This window comes from Manis pentadactyla, chromosome 1 (assembly GCF_030020395.1).
Source record: "Manis pentadactyla isolate mManPen7 chromosome 1, mManPen7.hap1, whole genome shotgun sequence".
Classification (NCBI taxonomy): domain Eukaryota; kingdom Metazoa; phylum Chordata; class Mammalia; order Pholidota; family Manidae; genus Manis; species Manis pentadactyla.
Genome location: NC_080019.1, coordinates 81,914,857 through 81,924,871, shown reverse-complemented (window position 1 = coordinate 81,924,871; position 10,015 = coordinate 81,914,857).

Sequence of the window (10,015 nt, the reverse complement as noted above, 5' to 3'; positions counted from 1 at the left end):
TGTTTTTGTGCACCCCACATTCCACCCTGGTGTGTTTTTTGCCTCCTAACATCTGTGGCACTTTATAACAGGATTGTTGGAGTCACTTTGACCCTCCACCCCCTACACTGAGAGGGGGAAATGCATAGGAATGCATTCTAGAAAATTACCTTTAGCCAATGACAGGGATGTGTGACTTACATTCCAGAGTTCCCTGTGGCAGCTGGCAGACCACCTTCTGTGGGACTTTGCCTGAGAGCGCATTATTGCTTCATTTCCTCCCCTTTCCTGTCTTGCTTCCCCTGCTCTCTTGCCAGGTTCCCTATAAATATCCACTTCTTTGATAAATCCTTTCTTAAATAATGCTGCTTTAGTGAATCACTTTACATGAGTCCTTATATCCGGATCTGCTTCTGGGAACCAGACCTAAGATAGTGTCCAGAATATAAAACAAACTCTTGCAAATCAATAAAAACAGTCCAATAAAAATATGGGCCAAGGATATGAACTGAAAATTTATAGGACAGGACACTGGGTGCCAAATCACCTGCCAACTTAATTACAAATCAGGGAAGTGGAAATTAGATAGCAATGACATACCATTTCACTTCTATCAAACGGCAAAGTTAAAAAGGCTGATAACACCAAGTGCTGGCTAGGATGTGGGGAAATGAGAACACAATGCACTGGTGGTGGCAGTGTAAACTGCTGATAAAGGCACTTTGTAACCTCTATGAAGCTGACAACATGGTCTGTTTTGTTGACTACTGTATCTCCAATCCCCAGAACATGGTGGATGCCCAGTAAATATTTGTTGAGTGAATTCACTTTTTGGCACACTGTATTCCCTAAAGAAGTGAGCACTATCAGAGGGGACACACAGAGAAGAGAGGTTGCAAAATAGGGCAGAAGGAACTTCGTAGGCAATTTAGTTCATTAAATATATCTACCACCATTCAATGGGATGACAGGCATTGCAGCCACCACATTCATCTAGCTGATCAGTCTAGTCTATAAGTAAATCTGTGGTAGACCTAGTCGATAAGTAAACCAGTTCACAGCTGGGACTTGTACATTTATAGTGTATTAAAAAAAAAGTTTTTTTAAGGATTGCAATCTAATGAAAATTTGTATATTGGTGTTTCCCACGAAAAATTGTCACCACTGTATTTTAGGTTTTCCCCTGGGGCACTATTTTTTTAAAAATCATGATGAAATATTATGTGGACATCAAAGTTCCTGGATATATATTTTACTTGACTTCCATTGAAAGTATGTATGAGGGTATTGTAGGTGTTAGGTTAAAATCTGGGGAAGCTATGACATCTGCCTTTCTGCCCAGAATAGTTAAATATATGTAATGTATTAAAATGAATATAGAATTAGGATCAGACACCTGCCACATTAGGAAGGCTTTTTAGATGTGTTTCTGGTCATTGGTGGGATAAATGGCTCTGAATTCTGGCCCTAAAACAGATGGATTTGTTCCAGGGGAACCTCAGAAGGACTGGTGTGTTCAGATGCTCAAGGTAGAACTCCTTAGAACTTTCTCTGGAATGCCCCCCTAAGTTTCAAAATTCTTCAAAACAATTAAGCAATACATTTTTTCCCAATATTTGAAAGTTTTGAGAAACTGATCAAAGCTTTAGATGTTGCTCGCACAGTAAAATGTGCACACACACATTTTGCCCTCAAATCCAGAAGGCTCATAGACTCACTGAAGCTCTTCCATGGACCTTAGACTCTGCAACTCATTTCTACAGGCTTTTTGAAATAGGTCCCTTGTAACTTAAAAGGGGGGAGTTCATAAAACCTTGAACCATAGTTAGCAGAGATATCTAAATTGTGTTTAGAAATATTAATGTGTAGGGTCACAGATACAGCTTACTGCAGAGTTTTGGATATTCTTAATGAATTCTTATGCTTATAAATCATAAGGTAATATTATCAATTAAAGTGACACATGCCTCATCTGTTTGCATGTGGAGGACTAGAATTAGGGTGGCCAATTGTTCTGGTTTGCCTGGGACCAATGGGTTTCCCAAGAATTCAGGCTTTTCAGTGTTCAAACTAGGGAAGTCCCAGCAAACGGAAAAGTTGAAAAGTATGCATCAGGTACTCATTGGCAGGATGGGCTATGTAACTTATGGGACCCAGTGAAAAATGATGAAAATATGGATCCCTTGTTCAACTTCATTAAGAATCACAAGATGATGGCGTTAAAGTAAGTGTAGGGCTCTTGTGAGTGAGGGGCCCTCTGCAATTGCTCAGGAAACGTGTCTGAAGCCACCAGGAAAGCAAAGGATTTTATGTGCCAGTGTATTTCTCTGTAAGAATAAGAAAGAAGATGCTGACAGGAAGGGCTTCATAAAAAAAATAATAAAATAAAATAAGTAATTACAAGAATTAAGCCAGGGGATTACTAACATTTTCTTCTGAAATAACCTCTCACCAAACCTTCCAGACAGCTGCTGTGTTCCCAGTATAGTTGGAGAGTTAGGTGGGCCTGAGGCCCTGGTCCTAAACCATGTTTGGTTTTTCCTGAGAATGCCAAGGAATGTACAATTCTTAGGATCTTCTTTAATAACTCCCAACACTCTCAGGGGCATGAATATCAAACCACCTGGAAATATGTATTGCATTCGCTCAGTCATCACTCTATACTTGCTGACTCCCTGCCGTGTTGAAGGCCCTGAATAGGAGCTGGAAATACCAGGATGAAGAGAACTCAGTCGTTTCTCTAGAGGAGTTTGCAGTTTAATTGGGGCCATACATTATGGGACAAAGAGTAGTGGGAGCTCGGAGTAGGTGGGGAGAAGAGGAGTGAACAGCCTCGAACAGGCCATGGTGTCCAAGCCCTAGCTTCAAGGAGTTCCCCAGGCCTTTCACATAAAGGAAACAACACGTATGAAAGCACAGAATTTTAGAAGAGGGGCAGGCAGTGAGAAGGTTCACAGTCCTGGAGGAAGAGTGGGGGGCTGGGGGCCGATGTGGCAGGAGGTGAGGTCAAGAAAGTAGATGGAGAATAATCCTTGAGAGGGCTCATGTGGTTTGTTTCAGAGTTGGAGTTTTCCTATTCAGTGGAAGCCATGGGAAGATTTCCAATAGTAGCATGACTTTAGGGAAACAGGCAGAAAAGTAAACATGAACCAAAATGGAGGGATGTTGGTGGCCCCCTCCAAGTACGAAGGCCTATTTGGTGCTGTGAGAATAGGGAGAAATTGTAACCATGGCCCTGCTTCCAAGAAGATAGATACTATGTTAGCATGTATTTAGCACCAAGTGGATGCTCATGCGGTTCAGGAGAGAGATCATTTGGGGCTTGGTGGTGAGATAAGACAGGGGGAGCAGGCAGAGCATTCCGGGGATACGGAACTGGTAAACAAGGGCACAGAAGTAGAAATGAAAGGGAAGCAATATATATCGACTATTTACTGTGTTCCAGGAACCAGGTGTCATTAATTCCTGTGTGTATGTGTGTATCTTTTGGAAGAGCATTATACTTTTTGGGTCATTTAGGCAGAACTGACATCTTTGTAATATGGAGTATGTCTATTTGATTCAATCTGTTTTCTTAACACCCTCCAAGAATGAGAGTTGAAGATGAGTAGACAAAAAGCAAGCAACCTTACAAACAAACCACCCTTTCAGAACTTCAGTCTCTGTAGTCAGACCCTAGCTCCAGCCAGCCCTGTCAGAAATGACAGGTAACAGCTGTAAGCTTCAGAAGTCCACTTAACCTTTCTGGGTCTCATTTCTTATTCTCCTTATCTATAAAATACTCCACTTACCAAGGTACTAAAATTCTCCCTTTCTATAATCTTCCTTAGTGTTTGAACAGATTTTCTGCATTCAGGAGATGGATGGATTGTGTCATGTACACAAACACACTCCTTTCCATATAGCATTTTTTTCAGAGTCCAATAGTTATAACAGACTGAAGGATGAGAAACTATATTCTAACTATGACTCTACTCCCCATAAATGACATCATCTCAGCAAGCATGTTCATCACTGTCCAACCAGAGGGTCTGACATTTCTACCACTGGGATTAGGGATTGTTCCAGGAACAGGCCCAACAAATATCACACGTGGGTCATGTGACTACTTGGGCTCTAAATGAAGGCAATCGATGGGGTTAGCAGAGATGAACAGTTAATAACTCCTTGCACCCTAAAAAGACAATCCTTTTATGGAATTAGCATCGAGTAAAATAAGAGTTTTTAGAGAATAAGAACAAGGGGAAAGAAACAATAATGGGGAAAGATGAGGTCCAGCACATTCCATGCAGCACTGCAAGTCCTAGCGAGCGTGGGAGTGTGAGCAGGAAGAAAGGGCATGTGTGGGCCATCTCCTTTGCAAATTTGCCCTGGGCTTCATTCTTCCAACCAGTTCAGTTCAGTGTGTTCAGCTATTAATTAACACCTTGGCCTTAGCCCAGTTTCTTAAAGTTTTGGAACTTCAGTTTCTTTCCATGCAACATAAGTTATTACAATAAAAAAGGAGGTACAAGGGGAAGCCCTGAAGATTAAGAGAGTGACTTAGGTAGAACACCCAGTAATTCACAGGTGGTCGACTGATTTTCATAACCTTCTTTGTGAGCTTTTCCCTCTCTTTGCTCCAGACCGTATTTTTCTCCACAGCACTTACCACCGTCTAACAGTAAGAGATAACTGATAATCCACTCCTGAATGGTCGTTCACCCGTCAGTGCCTTACGTGCAGAGAGTTTTGTGTGTTTCTATGTAGTACTGTGAGTCTGGGAAAAGGAAATCCCGAGGCAAAATACCTCTAAAATCCGAAATCAGTCAAAGGGAGAAATAAAGTTTAAAACCCGCTTATTGCTTACAAACTGTAGTCCAGCGCCGTCTCTCTCCCCCGCTCGGGAAGGAAGGAAGCAAGCAAGCCAGCCCCTCCCCCTAGACTCTCTGGTTCAGACACGCCCTCGGTTGCCCAGGTAAATTACCCATTGACGTGGAGATGAACTTCTCTCCACCCCTGAGGATATGCAAATGAACCAAAGCCAGGCGAGATACTCTGGAAATGTTACAATTTTACCAACAAGCACCTTGAACAATTTCTGATAACACTGTTGAAAAATACTTCAAATATTTGCTGAATGACTGAATATGTTTGTGAGAATATTGTCTTTTACCCTGCAACCTTCCTTTGGCAAGCACCATCTTGACTTGACGTGTTTGCTCACACTTCTTTGTCTTCAATTAACAAGGCTTTTGGAAAATGTTTCTTGATGGGGAGCTATTAGAGAAAAATTGGTTTCTTTAGGCAGATGGCCAGATCTCCCCGCTGAGAAATTATCAGCTGAGGGAGCTGCTGGGCTGAGTCGCCACCAGAGGGCAGCAGAGGGCTGTGCCGTGGTGTGACAAGCTGCTCCAGGCCAGGGAGCAGCAGGCCCCTGCAGGTAAGGGGTGCGCTTCCTGAGGGCAGGAAATAGGCAGAACACTGATACTTTTGTTTCCATCTCTGCCAGGGAGATCTGTGGCTTTTGTGTAAGAATGAAGTTATTTTTAAGTACAGAGAAAAAAAAAAGGAAAAATAAGGCATTCTCCCCACAAGGTTCAATGGAGTCAATGGATCACTTGCCTCAGAATATTCCCTGAGGGTAGTGTACAGTGTGAACCTCTCTGGCTTCCTGAATCTGGACGATCCTGCAATTATTCGCCAGCCTTCAGGAGATTCTGGCCCACTCTCAAGTGTGAGGACCACCACGCCCAATGAATAATAGTCTGCGAACTTTTTTACCATGAAGCCCCAGTGTATGTATGTTTGCTTATTTCTTTATTTACAAATTATAGACATAACTGAGTCTTCTAATATATGGTTTACATTATAAAACATTCATAAAAATAGAAATTTAAAAATGATGATAAACCATAAACATTGAAGTTTATATGTGAACTTATCACACCACTTTTTGGATAAGAGGAGGATAATTCATGCAGGTGAAATGTTACTTATCTGATCCTCAGAGTGACTGTGATGGCAAAATACTCATTTTCTCATCTTTATGGCCCCAGCATCAATGGGCATGAGGCAGCATGATTATCTATAGAGGTTTTATTTGTGTTTCAGTAGTGTCACTGGTGATTCTCTCTCCCTCTATGTCCCCACAGAATTCACTTTTGATACTTGAAGAAGTTGCCTTTTTTGTGTGTGCGCGCGCGCACACACACACACGCACGCACGCAAAACCATCTGCTATGAAACCCTGCCTGTAAAAAGCTTCAAAACCATGATTACACTCTAAATCTGGCTCTTAACCTTTCTGAGGTCATGGGTCTCTTTGAGAAACTAATGAAATCTATGAATTTTCTCTGGAGGGCAGGGAAAATCTGAGCATATATACCCGTTCAGAGGATGTGAAAACTTCCTGAGTTTTCAAATTGGACTCTGAGCCAGCATTTCCTGGGAATTTACAAGAAATGCTCCAACCCCAGGCCCACTGAATCAGAAACTGGGGTGGGAATAAGCCCTCCAGGTATTTTTGAATACTGAGTTTGAGATCATGAAGAGCAGTGGTTTGCAAACGTGCCTCCTGATTAGAATCATCTGGTGAGTTAAAAAAAAAAGGGCACTGATGACTGGGCTCCAATTTTTAACAAATCAATATCTCTAGAGGTGGCGCCTGGACACTTGGAGTTTTTAAAAATTCTTCAAGGAGCTAAGCTCTGTGGACCCAGATTTTAATAACCAAGCTACTTTCGAAAATGCCCCAACGAGTATGATAGCACTAGAGGAACTTGGCAATAGCCTGACTCATCACTTTCATTTACGGTGGGGGGGGGGAATTAAGGCTTGGAAATTGAGAAGCTTTTTGAGGTTAACAGTTGCTGAATATCTAAGCACCAGTTTTTCATCTTTCCTTGTTCCAGGAGGTGCCACACACTGAACAGTGAACCCAAACCACTCCTGAGGAAACCTGGAAAATGAAGACATGTGTTTAAAAGTAGCCTGGATCCCTTTCACCCCAAGAACGTTCTACTATCATTTCTTTGGTCACACTGAATCCATAATGAACTTGCCAGGAGCTGAAATCCATTGGCAAGATAGGGTGAAAGGGTTATACCCAACTTTATTTCCACAGTGGCAGGTCAATCCCTGAAATCCCATTCACTCAGAGCGAGTTTGCATGCAGGAAGCCGGTCTCTGCCTCTGGACCCATCCGCCTGCACAGCCATCCTCTGGGCCTTCATCCTCGGTCCTGCCACCACTCCAGCCTCGTCTCTGCTCTCCTGTAGCTGTGCCACCATGTTGCCCAGAGCACCATGTGGAGCTCTTTATATTGACTATAACAATGCATTGCCCACATGTGTGTAGTGAGCTAGCCAACCAGGGCCACAGGAACCTTGATTTTATTTGCACAAGGTCTGTAGGCAACAACAATAAATGGTGGGACTATTTTTTATTGCAAATGCTTGATTCTAAAATGCTAGAGAGTAGCCTTTTCATTCTCTTGAGTCGAATAATTCAGCCATTCCTCCACAACAAGGTGACATCCATTCAGTAAGCATTCACTGTGCTCCAGGCCCAGGGCTAGGAAGAGGTACAAACATTGATGAGATGGTTTCTGAGCTCACGGAGTTCTCAGTGCAGTGGGAAAGCAGCAAGTATTATGTGATGTAACATGAAGAAGGCCACCATTCTGACACACACAGGATGTCCCTGGAGAACGTGGAGGGTGGTCAGTTAGCCAGGGGAGCTATGATGGAGGAAGCACCTGGGCAAGGTGAGCCCTGAATGGGAGGAGAAGCAGTTACCCTGGTGCACAAGAGCAAAGAGCATTCCCAAGCAGACAGAAGCGCAGATGCGAGGGCAGGGTTTGGAAGAGCGTGTGGGGTGCCAAGGGCAGCAGGCAGTTACCGGATCCCCACGTGCTGGGCACTTCCATTGCTGTGTCTGCAGAGGCCAACAGGGGCTGGCTGATGGAAGCACTGCAAGGGCGGGGCTGTGCTAAGTTCTGTATTTAGGAGAGTCACCTAGGATCACTCCTGGGGTTCCGAGTCTCCTTGTCAGAGAGGATGACGTTCCCTGAGACAAGGATTTCAGGAGAAGCCTGTATGGAGGGACTGGGAGTGTTCTGCTTAGATGTGTTGCTTTTAAGTGCCAATTCAAAACACGTTTAGCAGACAGGGCAGTGGTCTGGGCTGGAGATAAAGATAGAAGCGTTGTGAGCATAGTCATTGAAACCACAGCAGTGACGATCCCTCGGCAGAGTATTTCAACCAAAAAGGGAGCAGGAGCAAAGTACAACAGCACTTTGCTGTAGTGTCTTCTTGCCTATGGCTGTGTGTGTGGCTGGTGTGTTTGTGTAACACCTGGGATTGCTTTTCCTCTTTTCCTCCATCGGTCCTGATAGCGCAGGCTCCTTAGCAGAGTATGTGTATGTAGCTGGATGACATTTTGAGAAAACAATTTAGATTGTTATTTTTTCCTTCCAGTATTGCCCCTTTTCTTTCTCCCACTCAAGTGGGCTCTGGGCCTTGTGCTCACGAGCCCAGTAGATTGCTAAGTCAGAGGGAAAATCCCCAGAACAACCCAAGTCAAAGGCTGGTGCAGCATGGCCCAGAGTCAGGAACCAAAGGCAATTACAGAAAATACAGTTTTAGCATTTGTACTCATGGATCTGTGTACTAAGATCACTCCAGCGCCTTGTTCAGTTCCCGCTTCCTCCTTTTTCTTTAGTTTGGCCACTTAGCTTTGAAATCTTCCTCCAGTTTATTTCAGGGTCAGGGATACTACCTCACTCAGTCTGAGGGTATAGAAGAAAGAAAAACTGGCTCTGGGCACCTCCATTGACTCAATTTATTGATTGCCTGTTGGTAGGTCCTATAAAAGAAGTTTCTGGACGGTCTTATGCCCAGCCTTGGGGTATGTGTGTGCACAGGAGGATCTACCAAGGGAGGGGCCCATTCATCTGAACCCTTTCTTACCCGTCTCTTCTTTTTAAGTCCTCTTATCCATAGTAAGCTGTTTTTCCTAATTTTATGGCAATTGGATTTGAGAAGTGGCAGTTTGTGTGGAGACTTGTCAAGACTTGTTTTAGTTCTTTAGCTATGAAGTAAGATTAGATTTGATGATGACTACAATTCATTCCTTCATTTCTGAAGTTCTGAATCATTGAAAACCCCTACATAAGGATTTGATGCCCTCATACCCACATTGGTAATTTCTTTGTCCAAGAACTTTGGTAGGTGAATCAGTCCTAATGGCCTGTTGTCTCTGAACCTCTACAACATCATTACCTGTGTCACCCTTCAGGATTTAGCACGTACTACATGGTATTGATATTAATCAGTAGAGCATGAGTTCCCAAAAGGCTGTAATAAGGTCTGACTCATTTCATCTTGGTGCCTGCCAGTCTGTGGTCTAAGCCAATGGTTGCTCAAACTGGCTGGGTTTTCGCATCACCTGGTGAACTTTGAAAACTAAGTAACAGACATAAGACAAACGTCCATGCCTCATGCCTAGATTTTCAGATGAAGTAGGTCTAGGATGGGGCTCAGGAATCATCACAGTTTTGAAACATTTCATAGGTGCCTGGGTGAGTGTGATGATCAGCCATGTTTGATAACCAATGACCTACACTGACTTGAAACACCCTGTGTGTGCATGTGTGTGTTTGTATATGCATGTGTGTGTGTGTGTATGCATGCATGTGTGTGTATTTATAGTTTCCTCAATGAGATTGTCAGTGCTTATCTGCCTGCCTTTCTTCCTTCTGCCTGTTAGTCCCAGATGTGACTGTGATCTCACAGTTCTCGTCACAATGAGGGAAAAATCACAGTGTGTAAGTTGTGGTCTTCAGTACCTAAACCCTAGAGGCCGGTGCTCAGTAGGTGATTGTTAACAGCTTCACTGATGACTAGGAGGAACCTAGTTTTCAGTGGGCCTCACCTGCCCAGTGCAGCCTATCAATCAGCCTGGTTATACAGGGGTGGGCCTCTGGCTTGTACCTCCCTCTGAGATCCCCTGAATGTACATCAGTCATGTTGACAATTCCACAGGCCTCTTTGCT